The 16,550-nt window shown below is 33.9% G+C and overlaps 1 long non-coding RNA gene across 1 annotated transcript in view; it reads left to right on the top strand.

The window, feature by feature from the left end:
- The first annotated feature begins 1,937 nt into the window (after positions 1 to 1,937).
- The window catches only part of LOC310893840, a 34,361-nt gene continuing 19,748 nt past the window's right edge, over positions 1,938 to 16,550 (top strand). The window contains exon 1 of the long non-coding RNA XR_014579360.1: positions 1,938 to 2,259. This is a non-coding gene — a long non-coding RNA (uncharacterized lncRNA). The remainder of the gene's footprint in view (positions 2,260 to 16,550) is intronic.

Here is a 16,550-nt window from a genome sequence, read left to right as displayed (position 1 = left end):
AAGTTATCTATTTCCTTACAGGCTAGAAAATATCCTAGTAAGGCTCAGCCAACCCCTGAACCATGCTTTTAGAGTTTCTGTTTCAGGTATGCATAGAAACAGACACCAGGAACGTTTTCAGACATGATCATCATACTCTGCTATGGCCATTTTTTTTTTTAATACCTAACAAAAATTAAAAAGTAAAAATAAAAATCCTGCATTCTTTGGAAAGGTAATTACTAGGCAGTTGCCAAGTGAGTAATAAAGTGAGTAATGAAAAACTTGTTTTCTGGATAATGACTTCTTGAAAAATGTCCAGATAGATCCCACAATTATTCTCTTATTCCCATGAACCCAAAGTTTTTTATAAATATGGTACTCTAATGAGGATCTGAGTATTCTAAGAAGGTGAGGTTTTATAAAGATATACAGTAAAGTAGTCAAGAAATCCTGAGTTTGCACAAATGACACACACTCCGAGACCTACATGACTAGAACAATGTTAGATAACTCACCTGAGTTATACAATAGACAACTGTTCCTTTTGATATATATTTTTAACAGATATTAATTATTTGCAGAGAAATAGCTTTCTGTAGCTTTGTTTTAAAGCCACATTTTCAAACAGTGAGCTGAAATATATAGGAAAGAAAATAACATCTTAGCAAGTTTATCATAAAATATACTGATCAGTCTCCACAGAGCAATTAAAAATATTCACTTGTACACCTAACAGAAGTTTATCTCCAACCACCAGCTCATTTTCTCACTGTAAGAAAAGGAACACAGTATCTGCCTGGTCTCTGAGTATGACACTTTATTACTAAAATAGTCCAAGAAACTGGAAGGCTATATCTCTTCCAGAAGAAAAACAACTGGAAGGCTATATCTCTTCCAGAAGAAGAGGAATTGTGATATTTTATCTAATTATGCTGTTGTTTTTTCTTTTTTCTTTTTTCTTTTTTTTTTTTCTTGGGCAGAATAAAAAATATGATGCTGACCTTATGGAATTGGTAAGCCTTCACACTTCGGGGAAAAGTAATTTTGGAAAATATTTTGAAGTAATCTTTGTCAGAAAAACAGCTGACAAAAATCTGAAGTGAGAACACAGTATGTCAGGGAAAATTCAGAAGTTCAGCTGTGTTAATATGCAACCTTACAGAATCCAGCCCAAATTCTGAAGAGTTATAGCATGCCTTTACCTGTATATTTAACTGACAAAACACTGTTTTGATATAGAAGCTATAGAAGCTAAGCAGAGTCAGATAGAACAGTTGGGGCTTAGGGATTTATTTAGTTGGGAATTATTTCTAAATTATGAACATAAACTCCTGAGAATTATAGGGCCGGTAAGTTAGAACTGAATTACTTGTCTTTGAGTTTCTTCTTCTACAGTCCCTTAATGTACCCCAATGTCTTTAAAACAAATTTTAAAGAATTTACATTAATAGATTTTACATTTTCAAAGGGTGTGCATTTATTTATTTATTTATTTTTAATACTAGAATTTTATGTGTTTGTATTTTTTATGTATTCTGGGGTATAAAATGGATTTTTATATGTAAAGATTTACAGGATAGTAAATTGTCTTGTCCTTGGTATCAAGACAAAAAATGGATACCATTTGAATAGAAGTATGTGAAGAAGTTAATCAAAAGAACAAATAAGGAAATGTATTCACAGGAGCCAGGTATTGTATAGTAAATCTCTGTATATATGGACTGAAAGTTTGCCTAACATGTTTACCCACTCTGGAGCTTTGGTTTAAAATCATTTTTGTCGATAAGGCCAAATAAAGTTCAACAGAACTAGTTCTCTCAGTTGCCTGCTCTTACATATGTATTTATAGAAATGAATATCCTTCTGTTTGTTCGTTTATTTATTTTAACTTTTAACTTGACACAGTTTTTAAAAAAAATAATGTGGCTTAGTTGCTCATAGTTTGCATCCTTGTAATTAATAAGCAAGGATGAAAAGGATTAAGATCAGTGGAGCAATTAATTTAATAAAATGTTTCTTTAAATAGGATAGTTCTAGGAAAAGAAATAAAGATTTGGCAGGAATGAAAGCATCTAAATTATATCATATAATCTAACTTGTTTTATTTTTTCAAACCATGAAAATCACATAGCAAAACTGGAAGAAGAGATGGGCCAGACACAGGAAAAACACTGCTACGTAAAGGAGGAGCCCTTAAAAGAACAGGACTAAAACAGGACTTAAAAGAAAAAGGACTATGCTGCAGTAGAAAAACTCATAAAATGCCCCAGTACTCAGGTAATAGCCTTTGTACAACATGTGAAATGGAAACTTAGTGTTTGAAGTAATATAAGTGAATGTTCTTAGAGGATTTTTCCAATGTTATTTAAATAACATCTGCAAAATTCATTTTCAGCACAAACTTGAGAAATATTGCTTAAAATATCTACTAACATTAATATAAAACAGCATTCTTTCTTTTTTCAATATTGTGAGTGGGATTCATTTTGTCAAACTTGAGGTGTCTCTAGTCTGGGAGTATTTGTCTCTAGGATGGGAATATTTGAAGTGTCTAAGTTCCCATTACTGTCATCAGCAACTTAATCAATTCAGTGGGTAGAATCAAGGGATGAATACCTTCCAGTACCTAAAGGAAGCCTACAAGAAAGTGGAGAGGGACTCTGTCAGGGAGTGTAGTGATGCAAGGAGTAATGTCTTTAAACTAAAAGAGGGGAGATTTTAATTAGATATTAGGAAGAAATTATTTGCTCTGAGCATGGTGATGCACTGGAACAGGTTGCCCAGAGAAGCTGTGGATGCCCCATCCCTGGAAGTGTTCAAGCCCAGGTTGGAGCAGGCCCTGAGCAACCTCGTGCAGTGGGAGGTGTCCCTGACCATGGTGGGGGGGGGGGTAAGAACTAGGCCCCTTCCAACCCAAACCATTCTGTGATTCTATGATTCTATGAATAAATATACAGTGAAACAAGTATTAAAGTTTTCAGATGAGCAGAAAATCTCTCCAGATGACCGCATGACCAGCTCTCAACTTGAGATAATGGAAGTGTAGGTATACAGTCACACACAGTTATCTAAATGCAGACATCCAAATTTAGGTGAGAAGAATTAGTTCTGATAAGTTAGCATTTTTACAGTAATTCATTATATGCTACAAAATTATTTTATTTATTTATCTATTTTTGTAATAAGTGTACTAGATATTTTACAAGCTTAAATACTGGTCATTGCTCTAAGCAATATCCAGTATATAAAGACAATGAGCTAGATGGGAATGAGTAATGGCAGAGAGAAAGAGAAAGACAGGTTAAAATAACGTGTTTGTCTTTCCTGAGTCTGAGTACTAGAGCCCTTACTTTCTTAACCATTACCATTTGTTTTATTATTTATAGTTAAGGTGTTTTATTTTTATTTTTATTTTTATTTATTTTTATTTTTATTTTTTTCCCCCTAGAAAAAGAAGGATAAGAAAATGTGAATAGATTTGAAAGTGAGAAAATCAAAAGAATTAGTAATTGACAATACACTTTTTCCACTCTATTGTTACTAGAAGGGCATCAAAAGATGGGTTCTCTACTACATTATTTCACTATAGTGGTGTTTAAATTTTGGAGCTTGACTGAGCCTATGCACAGTATAATAAAGTTTACTGTATAGAAATATGTTATCGCCCATAGGCTGTATGATGGCAAAGTGCTTATATTGAAAAAATAATAAATATTCAGTTAAAAATATTTAAAAGGGAGTTGTAATTTGTCAAGGATTTATTGTATAGAAGTTCTCTGGAAATATTAGTTCAAGAAATGCTACACAAATTTTGGATGAAATTTTTCACTTCAGTTTTATGATAAATGTTTTGCATTTCCAATATTTGTAACATATAATATAATTAGGGTATATATATAAAAATGCAGTAAGTTCCTAATCAATTGCTTGAATAAGTGCTTTAAAAAAGTAAAATAAAAAAAAATGATTTGAGATTATAGAAAGATTTAATGTAAAGATAAATACACAATGAAATTCTAATCAACCAATTGAAATAGTTACTCATGATGAAGCTAGGATTATCAATGTATCAGAACACAAATTGCTTTATGAATATTGATTTTCTGCCTGATAGAGGCAAATTACTACTGGGAGCAACTGGTTCCATTAAGATTCTGTATCAGTCAGTTCCCATTTTCTGAAGTTAAGTAACTTGGAAGGTACACTGAAGGTTTCATCTTTCTGAAAACTATATTATCTTATATAAAGAATTAATTAGAAAGATTTTTACATTGAACTATGGTAACATTCTAAGCTGCTTTAATGCAGTCACATAAGTCTTTAACTACTGGACATAAAAATATCTGACATACAGCAGATAAAACTGCTTAATTCTCCAGATATTAATGTATCATACGTTATAAAGCCAGAAGAAACACTGTAATCAAGTCTTATATGTGGCACAATGCAGGCCATGGGACTTCACTGAATGAAGTGGTACATTGTGTCTGACTAAATGTGATTGAAATGTAGCATATTAAAATGGATCATATATTTTGTAATACATTCTTGATCCAGTGTTAGAGAATTCATGACAACCCTTCATAGGTTGCCCCAATATTTAGTAAAACTATCTTTTGAAAATATATACCATGCTGACTCTGTATCATTTTATCATTTTACTCTGCACGTAATATGAAGCCTAATATATATCAAAAGTATTTTATGATGTCATCTTTATCAATAGCATTTGGAATCTCATAAAACTGATACAGCAGATGGTTTGACAAGATGTGTTTAAAGTAAGTTCACAGTAACTTTGATAATTATAATAATGCACATTTTTTCTCTGTATCTACAATTAATGGAAATTACTGTGAATTTATGATATGAGTTGTTCTGATATTTTGGTTGGAACAGATAAGTAACTGCCCTCCCTGAACTGTTTGAATCACTTGTTAAAAAATAAAAAGTATTAGCAGAGAATTAATCTGTACTGTTTAAGAAGCTTTCAAGGTTGCCAAGACTAAACACTACAGAAATGATCTAGATTTTTTTTTTCAAAAGCACTTCAAAAACTCTTAGGTATGTTTTACCTTGGCAAGATAAAATATATCTATATTTCTGTGATTGCAATCACTATTATCCTAAGCCCAAGATACTGTGCATGCTTTTGTTAGAATAGAACAATTTACTTGAAGGGACTTGTAAAGATTATTGAGTCCAACTGCCTGACCACTTCAGGGCTAAATGAAAGTTCAAGCATACCGTTGAGAACATAATCCAAATGCCTCTTGAACACTGAGAGGAGTGGGGCATCACCATCCCTATGAAACTTGTTCCAGTGTTTGACCACCTTCACAGTAAAGAACTTTTTCCAAATGTCCAGCCTGAATCTACACTGGCACAGCTTTGTGCCATTCCTGCACAACCTGTTCTCATTTACCAGGGAGGAGAGACCGACACCTCCTTCTACTTCCCCTCCTCTGGAAGCTGAAGAGAGCAGTGAGGTCACCTCTCAGCCTTTTTTTTTCTCTAGACTAGAAAACCCAAGTGTCCTCAGCCTCTCTTCAAAGGACATAGCTTCCAGCCCTTTTGCCAGCTTAGTTGCCCTCCTCTGGACTCTTTCAACATCCTTTTTATGTTATGAAGCCCAGAATTCCACACAATATTCAAGGTGAGGATGCACCAACAGTACATATAATGGAAGAATCACTTCTTTTGACCTTTGGCTGATCATGCTGTGTTAATGCATTCCAAAATGTCATTTGCCCTATTGGCTGCCAGGGCATGCTGCTGGCTCATGTTGAGCCTGCTGTCAACCAGTACACCCAGTTCCCTTTCTACCGAGCCGTTCTCCAGCCACTCATCTCCCAGTGTGTACCTGTGTCCAGCATTGCACTATCCCAGATGCAGAACCTTTTCCTTTGTTGAACTTCATTCCATTGCTGATCGCCCAGTGCTCCAATCTATCTACAATCTACTGCAAGGCCTCTTGTCCCTCCGGGGAGTCAACATCACTTCCCAGTTTAGTGTTGTCAATGAACTTGCATGATATATTCAACTCAGGTCAGCATAGAGATCATCAACAAAAATGTTAAGCAGAACTGTCCCTATTATTGAGCCCTGAGGAATGCTGCTGGTGACCAGCAGCCAGTCAGGTGTAGCCCCATTCACTACAAACCTTTGAGTTCTACCATTGATCCAGTTCATCACCCAGTGTATTGTGTACCTTTTCATCTCACTGTTGGACAATTTATCTAGAAGGATATTGTGAAGGATGGCATCAAAGGCCTTATTAAAATCCAGAAAGATTACATCCACCACCTTCTCTTCATCCATGAAGCGGGTGACCTTATCATAGAAGGAGATCAAACTATAAGGCAAGCACTTTCTCTTTATGAACCTATGCTGACTATGCCTAATAGTAGCTGTGTTTTTAAATACCTTTCAGTAGGACCTGGGATAATCTTCTCCATAACTTTTCAAGGTACTGAGATTAGAGTAACATGTCTGTTACAGGTTGTTACTTTTGCTCTTTTGTTTTCAGTAATTTCTTTTCTATATTTCTTTTTCTATTTTTTGAGGGGGGGGGGGGGAGTTGGGGCTGGGCAGCTATATAATGCTGTTGAACAAATTACATATAACACTATATTTTTATATTAAAAATTATATCCTATGAAAATTGCTTCCCGTTCTTTCATGTTTGTTAGATTTTCTGTTTTCAGATACTTTTTGTGTTTGTATGTATATTTGCAAATACATGTTTGCACACACATCATTGCCATCAGTACATTTATATGCAGGTAGACTTCTAAAATTAAAAAAAAAAAAGGGGGTGGGGCATGTTTGTACCTCAAAAATATGAACTGGTCAACATTAATTTTATAGAAATAATAATTACCTTTTAGTTTTGTAAACAATTCCTACTCATGTGTCTTAAATTAATATCCAAAATAAAATTAATGAACATTTTTAATTAACATTTTTTGTTAATATTATTTATCTATAGCTGTATTATTTATAATTTTTGAAAGTTAAAGGATAGATTACTAAGCATAAGACAACAGGTCCAATGCATAGAATGGTTTGAGTTGGAAGGGACCTTAAAGATCACCTAGTTACTACCCCCCCCGCCATGGGCAGGGACATCTCCCACTACAACAGGTTGCTCAGGGCCTTGTTCAACCTGGGCTTGAACACTTCCAAGGATGGGGCATCCACAGCTTCTCCAGGCAACCTGTGCCAGTGCCTCACCACCCTCAGAGCAAATAATTTCTTCTTTATATCTAATTGAAATCTCCCCTCTTTTAGTTTAAAGGCATTACTCCTTGTCCTATCACTACTCTCCCTGACAAAGAGTCCCTCCCCAGGTTTCCTGTAGGCCCCCTTTAGGTATTGGAAGGCTGCTATAAGATGTTCCTGAAGTCTTCTCCAGGCTGAACAACCCCAACTCCCTCAGCCTCTCTTCATAGGAGAGGTGATATAGCCCCCTGGTCATCCTCATGGCCCTCTTCTGGACCCACTCTAACAGTCCATGTCCTTCTTGTCCTGGGGGCCCCAGAGCTGAATGCAGCACTCCAGGTGGTGTCTCACAAGAGCAGAATAGATATAGTATATATAGTGGAGTGGCTGTTAGCAACTACTGTGGTAAAAACTATTTTGTAAGTGAAAAAGGTCAAATAAAGAACTAAGTTTTCAGAGTGAAAAAAACACAGGGTGTTGATTTATATATTACTGTAATACAGAATAAGACAATACCTAATAAAACAAGTTCAGTTGTTTCCTTGTTGCTCTTTACTGTTCCTGTATCGGTATCTATTATATTATAATCTGTTGTTACAGGACCGTACATTTTAAATATCTAAATGTTGTAGCTATTGTATACCTCATTTTTTTCAGTACAGTTTTATCTTTTAAAAGGAAAGTATAGTATTTCTCAGTTTCCCTGGTAAACTGGCTTTTGGTTGAAGTGTATTCAAGTCAGGATGATATTAATATCTATAGAAAATAGAACTAAGGCTACATTGTCCCCATTTGCTTCATTGTGTCCCTAATATTGTTGGAAATTAGGGAGTAATAAAGCCACTTCTGAGTGAATATAAGAAAAGAAAGTCCCCAAAACACAGGAGTTTCAACCAATGAGTCCAATGACTCTGAGTCATGTCTATGAAGTCTCCTCCTTTCATTTTTCTTCGTTATGCTTTAATCAGGGGTATTGCCTGTAAGTCATGTGTGATCATTCTCCAAAATGCATGCCAGTGAATAATTCATTCTTAATTTGGTATCCTCTCAGGAGACATCCAAGGCACCCACATGATACATATTACATTGCAGTAACCTGCATGAAGATTCTGAGTATTTGTGTGTCTGTTGCTGCTTTGCCAGTCCTAGTTATACAACATTTTACTTCCCATATTTAAAATCCTTTATATATTACTATATTACTCTTTTTGTTAAAAAAGTTTTTTTTTAATTATTTTTTTCTTTTTTTTTTTTCCTCCCACAAGAACTCTTCTCTTTTCCAAATTAATTTAAAGAAATCTATGGTGAGGGACATGCGATTTCCTTGCTTCATAAGGATTTATGCTTATGTAAATTGTGATTTAGAATATCTGCTGTCCTTCATAATACATCAGTTCATGACTCTTATATAGTAGGTTAACTAGTACTGAAGAAATATCTTAGGCATGCTAAGTTTTCTTTGCACCACATGGTGTAACCATACAATAAAGTGGTATTAATTTATAGGCAATATTATGGTACATGATATTCATGGTACATGGCTTGTTCATATGTGAAAAGTCGTGTTAGAGCTAGAAAAACTACTTTGAAATAAGTGATACCTTACATCTTGGAAAACTCAGGGGTATACCATGTAGGGCAGTACTTTCTTCCCCCTTTTTAAGCTCAGTGGCAGTATTTGGAAATCATTTCTGTTACACTTTACTAATACCTTTAGTAAAGATCACACTCGGGTGGTGTTACAGCTGCTGGTGCAGATCCACAACCATTGTGAAAATAAAATAATTGAAACATAAATTTTCCACTTCACTTTTTATCATCTATATTAAATATACATACAAATGGCAGCCAGTTAATGTTTGACAGCAGGAAAAAAAGCCATAAATGTTCAAATGTATTATCCATATACCTGATTTTTCATTTCCTTTCCTTAAAGGCATTTCCCAATAAAATATACAGTAAGTCTGACAAAGTCTTTCCTGTTTTGGGCTTTTATTTTAGGGGAGAATATTAGGTCATGTTTGCGGATGGGGAAGTGTAGAGGATGGGAGAATATTCAACCCTGACAAAATGTTATTTCTAGAAATGTTTGATGATAGAGAAAGAAACTGAAGCTTCTTTAGCTCAGAGCATTCAGGATAGGGTTAGGATAACATCTTAAAAAAGAGAAATCAAAATAATTATGTATATGTGTACATACAGTGTTAACATAACTGTGCTGTTGAATACACGTCCATCTGTGTTTACATTTGATGTTGAAGATATATTGAAATTACTAAGATTCATCTTTTAATTAAACTGCAGAATGGAAGGAAACATCACATATTAAAGCATGTTTAGATATGCAAAGGAAATTGTCGACTTTAGATATGAGTTCAGGAATTACAGGCATCATGAGTATTTCAGTATACAGAACCTTTTTTTTTTTTCTTTATTCGTTAAGAAAATAGTAAATGAACTTCCTACTAGAAGAGCAGATAATGGCCACAAGATTTGCTGCATGTGATGAGCCCATTCTTTTCTTCAAATATTTGAAGATTGAAAGGTCGAGTTTCATGAGTTTCATATCAGTAAGGCTGCAAAACACATAGGGCCAGTCAAAAGACAGTATATACAAAACACTAAGAATTTTGAAATCCTTTGGAAATGAGTATTCAGGATTTAAAAAGGCAAAACATTTTGTGGGGATGTAACTACAAAATATATCTTGATAAAGTAATATTTTGTTTCATCATACAGCACTGTATAATCTTTTCCATAGACAAGATTGCATAGTTATATAGTTACAAACTGAAATATTTAAAAAGCTTAAATATCACTACTGACTGTATCAGATATAAACTGTGTAATATAAAAAGCAAGTTCCTTTCTCATATTTCTCTTCTAAAATAGCTTTTGAGGTTTTCTATCATTTGATTATTTAGTTTCAGATTTCCAGTGGTTCCAGCTTTTCCAGTAAATTCTGTCTCCCTCCCATCACTCAGCTTAGTATATCAGAATGAAATGACTCTGAGGGGTAAGGGCATGCCTGCTGTCAGCACAGAGCATCATGAGAGAGGTGTTAAGAAGTTTGCTCTAATTTTCTATGTATTGTGTATGTCTTCATCATTCTTGTAGTCTTCCACATTAAAAGAAAATATAAAAGTGGGGATAGAAATGGACCTTTCTTGAACCATTCACGATTTTGTCAAGTTTAGTAGGCAAAATTCAGACTTCAAAGTCAATTCAAAATTTTATGATGGGTAGGTCTATGAACTGTAAGATTTCTTCACTTACACAGACTGTTTTCTGGAGCAATTGGTCTCACTGAGGACTTGGCTGTCTCCCTACTTCTAAATTACTATTAACAAGAGCTGTTACATAGTTCTTAAAAGTCCATCAATATAGATATATTTAATTATCATTTATCACCCTATACCAATAGTTTATTTACAGATTTGCAGTGAACATTTGTCCTTTCTTCAACATCTTTAATCAACTAAATTTCTCCATTCTGTTTCCTTCCATCAATACAGTAGTTTCTCTCCAATTCTTTCCTTAATTGAAGTTCTTCTGCTCTTCAGTAGGTCTGCTGTGGATGTGCACTGTGCTAGATATTTGATAAGGTGTCTGAAGATATGGCAGTGTACAGTGTAGTATAGGCAGATGAGTTAAATTTAAACTTGATTACTGCATTTCCAACAGCAGCCTAGACAGAACATTTTCAGTTTAATAACAGCTGTAAATTATACCCCAGCAAAGGGAAGAGGGGAAGCCCTTTCATTGTACTTTGTATTTCAACAGCTATTCTGTGACTGGAACCCAAACAATTTCATTTAAAATTTAACAAATTATCTTCCAGTACTACACTAGAGATTCATTTAACCGTAATGTTGATTAACCTAAAAAATAATGTTATGAATTCTCTGGTTCTACTTCATGAAAATTTGTTGTTTGTCTGATGTCTCACATCTGTGCAAAGAAAATAATGCTTCACCACTTGCTTCACTCACCATCTCGGTGAGGGATGGAATGTCCGTTTTTCTGTAGTAAGCAAAGATTCTTGAATTTCTGCACATTAACATAGTTTTTGTTAATTTTTTTCTCAAACTCAGCTCCTCGCAGTGCACATACAAACTTTATCTCTTCTTTTGTGCTTCTAAGCATGAGAATGCCCAACCATTGTCTTCGGTATGGTAATGAATCAACTGGCTGTATACTCCATTCCCATGACAGAAATCAGTGCACACATCACACTCAGACACACAAACACACACACTAAAAAAATAATAATCCAGAGGCCTTCCAATTTCCAAACTATAGCTAAATTTCTACACAGCCTTTATATTAAGTGAGTGGAAAAAGTTTACTACTGTTGACTCTTTTACATTAGAGGAAATTACTATGTATATTTGACATAACACTGATAATAGAAAAGCTTTCTTCTTCTTTCTTTTATTGAAAATCTTGTTTCTATTCTTTTGTTTGTGTGACAGTTTATAGAGCATAATTTGTATTTATCTTTAATCACTTTCAGAGGAAGAAGGTAAGCTACCTGATCTGTTTCAAGTTACTTGAATGTTAAAGAAAGTAAGGAACCATGAGCAGAATAATTTACTATACTCGTATTTACAAAAGCCCAGCCTCTTTTTAAAGGATTCATTTTACTACTTTTTCTCTGGGAATGTGTGTACATTATTAAAGAAAAATATTTACAATTGCTAAACGGAATCACAGAAACCTTTTGCAAATAACATCTAATAACACTTTCCAATGACATTCTGATATTCTTGTAATATTTTTTGTTCTCTTTTTAAAAATTTTGTATTCAATCTATATTTTTTATTCCTTTTATTATCTTGCAACATGTTTATTGTTACAAATAGTCTAAACAGCGATAAAATCAACTTGATTTATATACTAATACATGGTCTGTTTAAAAATGCCATGATGACTGCCTTGACTTATTTACTTATTTGTTATTCTTAAAAATAAATAAATATATTTTTTTTAAATACAACCCCAGCATCTTTAGCTGGGATTTGGGAGAGAATAATTATATTTTGCCACAGAGTAAGAGTAAAGTATAAATCTATGTTGTAATACAATCTTAATGATTAATCTTATAATCATTTTCCTGTACTGCTCAAACTACTTTGTTATTGTAGTTTATTCTGGGATACTAGTTCTCCACTAAGCTGTGTGGCTTGGCTGTAAGAGATGGAATTACCATGGTTTTGTATTATAGTAGGCATATGTGATAGAAGATAATGAATTCCTGATTTGCTTGGAAATTTCAGTGCTTGTATTTTCCTACCCGTTTTGGCATTAAAATATGTAAGGGAGCTATTATGTCATTGCAAAACTGAGATTTTACAGGTGTGACTCTAGAATCATGATTCCAGAAGTGATCCTGGAGTTTTATTCCCTACTGTATAGTGCTCATTCTTATGTAGTCATCACAACGTCAGTTGCTCCAACTGTTTGTTCTACAGTCTTTCCAGAATCAGATAGAAATGCGTTAAACATAAATGATAAGAAAATATTTTTGAAAGGCTACGTAACTCAAACAGACATGATAGTATTACTTCAAATGGCGTAAAAAAAATAGTTCCAAAATTTATGATGAAGGCTTACTGAAAAGTACTTTTGTTATCCTTTTATACAAACATGCAAAGACCACCCACTTTTTATGATGTTCTGCAAAGCCATGGTACTGTTAAAGACAGTTCTCCACACATGAAACAATTTTAAATTTAATTTATATTGTTAATATATTAATACAAAGTATATATTTATTTATGTAGCTATAGTTCTATTGGTTTTATCTGCTGTTTAGAGATAGGAGGTCATTTAGACAGTAAGGCCTGATAACGTTGTCCCATTACCCCTGACCAAATTCAGCAGTACACTTTCTTCTCCCATACTCTCTGGTTCTTTTCTGCTTACCGTCACCAGCTGAAGTTTACTTTAAACTGACTAGAGTTGGCAACTGTTCCATGCTGCAGTATTATCAGTATTAAGCAGTATTCGGTTTACTGTTGATCTATAGTCTAATATTTTTCTCTTCGTGCAAAAGGTAAAGGTAATGGTTTGAAAGATGGGGGCAATATATAACTTGTCTCTTTCCACATATCTGCAACTATGAAATGAGACTTTGAACTGGTTTTGGCTACAATGGAGTTAACTTTCTTCATTTGGTGTTGTGCTTAGTATTTGAGGTTAAAACAGTGTAGATAATACACCAGTGCCTGTCTATTGCTGAGCAGTGCTTGTATAACATTAAAGCTTTCTCTCTCCACTCCATGCTCCACCAAAATCAGTATGTAGCAGGTGGGCAAGAATCTGGGAGGAGACATAGCTGAGACAGCTGACCCAAAGTGATTAAAGGGATATTCTATACCATATGATGTCATGCTCAGCAATAAAAAGCTCAGAGAAAGGAGTAGAAAGGGGGGGAGGGGGAGGTTTGTAGTTATGGCATTTGTTTTTGCAAGCAACTGTTACACTAAGGTCCTGAATGCCAGGAAAAGTCTGAACATCTGCCTGCTGATGGGAAGCACCAAATTAGTTCCTCTTTTTGCTTTGTTTGTGTGTGCAATGTTTGCTTTCCCTATCAAGCTGTCATTATCTTGATTCATGAGTCTTGCTTTCCTTCTATTTTGTGCCCATCCTGTCAGGGATGGGAATGAGCAAGAGGCAAAAATGGGTGTCTGGCTGCTGGATAAGGTGAACACAACACAGACTTCAAAACGACAAAGTGAAAGTGTATATATATATATATATATATATTTCTTTATATATGTTTATGGATTAGTGTTGAGTTCTGTTTATTAAACAGTTTTTGCAATGGGTTCCACTGATATAGCCTGAAGCAAAACATACAGCAAATTGAAATGCATAGAAATGAGAACTTTTTTTTTTTTTCAGAAAAAAAAAATAATAAATTTACAAACATCTCTTCTCTGCACAAAAAAAAAAATCCAAGACCTGAAATCACACTTTTTTCACACTGTGGTTATGAGGCTTAGATCAACATCTTTTAAGCAGCTACAGCAGATTTCCATGTCTTTTGGAAATAGAAATCCAATGGAAGTTTACTATGGGGGATATCTTAAAATCTGAACTAGGAGATTAACAAATTAAACAAGTTATAAAAGATTCAAACTGTCAGACCACATACACTAACCATCAACAATACTCTGAGTGCATATATATATCTCAAAATATTTACGCATGTATACATGCATTTACTATACTACCAAAATGTCTCTATTGCATTTGTTCTTTTGGGTTAATAAAAAGAAAATTTGGAGGAGAGGTGAAACCTGTGTGGCATATCTGTCAAAATATTCATGACTAACAAAACTCTATACTTTTTAACAGCAGATGTTATTTTATGAACATGTTTTGATGTCAGCGTGATTATCCCTTTGCCATTCCTAGTTTGTAAGTACTCTCCTTGTTTAATTTGACAGCATTTATTCTCCTTCTCTAAATTTTTGAATGTGGATTTCTTCAGAAAAGCTAGCATTCTCTTTCCAAGTATACTTTTACTCCAGTAAGTAAATCATCATTGACCTTTTCTAGATTGCCTGCAGTGTCCCTTATTTGACATGATTAACACTATGCAATTTATTATCTTTTATTTCATTGTAACATTTAACTACTGCATAATAATTAAAGTGCAGATTATTCTGCAACTGTCATTTTTCTTCCATGCATTTACTCCTTGTGTATGTCTTTTTTCTTGTTTTTATATTTTCTTTGTGCTCATCATTATGTTTTAGAATTAAGAAGAAGTCATTAATGAAGGAAGCAAGAGAAATAAATACATAAATGTTTACATTTGATCTGAAGATCCATAAGACATTCCCTATGTATGAGTTGTTGAAAGTCTAGGACAGAAAATAACTTTAAAGTTTTCACAGTGTTTTAGTTTTGGATATCATACCTAAAGGTTGCACCATGATGAAAAGTACAAAATCGGACTGAATAGGTATTTTTTAAAAGAAAATGTCTCCTTAGTTAGATACACAGAGATCAGGATTAGAATTTTGAATTTAATCAAGATAAGGCAGACAAATTATAATGAATGAATGTAATAGCATGCATTAAAAAGAAAAGGCAGGCAAACATTTTTGAGCTTAGGTAAAAATATTTTTGAGCATTATTTGACAAAATGGCTCAGCACAACTTAAAGCAGTATGAGAGGAGTTCTGAAATGGCACCTACCTACTTATCCATTTGTATTATTGACAGAACATAGATTTGTAGTATGCAGAGTTGACAATTTCCAACCGGATGTTGAAGCACTGATCTACATGACAGGAATTGTGATCATTAGTTGCCATGCTTGAAAAGGATGTGGACAGATTCAATGTGGTTAGGTGCAATCAGTCCTGAAATTAATGCATAAATGGAAGAGACATTTTTTCATTATTGCCTACTTTGGGGGAAACAGTGGGTGCAGTACTGTCAGAGTTCAGACTGATAGATATTGATACAAATCATTTTTATATGATCTGCCTATTTATTAAAATTGCTTTTCTGCTCTCTATATGGAAGTCCATGACGCATTACATTCTGAACTTCCCAGTGCTCAGATTGCTGTTCTCACTGCAAGAAATAATGAAATGGATTCATTACTTTATTCTTAAAATATTCTGATTTATTTTAGGATATAATCTCTTCAGTGATTTCATATACCCTTTTGTTGTCCAGTTCATTTATTTTACTGTGGGAAGGAATACATTATACATATTCTGAAGAGATAAAATTCAAAAATATTTTAAGAACTTGTAAGTACACAAACAGAAAAAGGGAAAAAGACATGAGATGATGTAAAGCACAATGATGTTTTAGGATTTAGGTGAAACTCAAGATTGTTAATGTTATGACACTATGATTATGAGCAACTGTTTCTCTATAAAACAGAAGATATTTTTTTTTTAATGTAAAATTTTAGATATTTTTTCTAAATTATATTTTGGAAAACCAGGTTTTCTCACTTACACGGTATCCAGAAGTGTAAAGTTGAATCAAACAATAATCTATTGCAATCTCAAATTTTGAATGGAGGGGGATGGGGGAGGGTCTCCTTTAAGTATTTATGTATTTATGTTTCAAATTCAGCAGTCAAAACAGGGAAAACCTGAGTGCTGAAAGCAATGACTGTGAATTCTCTGTACAGAGGGATATTAAAAGGAAATCAACACTACTACAGTGATACAAACAAGCTTATTAATTAGATTAGATTTATTAGTCTAGGGCTGTAGTGTTACTTCTGGGGATTAGGCCAGTATCTCTTTAGAGAGCTATGTTTGTGGAGGAAAAGAAGAAAATATGTTCTTCATTGTTACTTT

Source organism: Anser anser (assembly GCF_964211835.1).
Source record: "Anser anser genome assembly, chromosome: 2".
Lineage (NCBI taxonomy): Eukaryota > Metazoa > Chordata > Aves > Anseriformes > Anatidae > Anser > Anser anser.
This window is presented reverse-complemented; position numbering and strand designations above follow the sequence as displayed.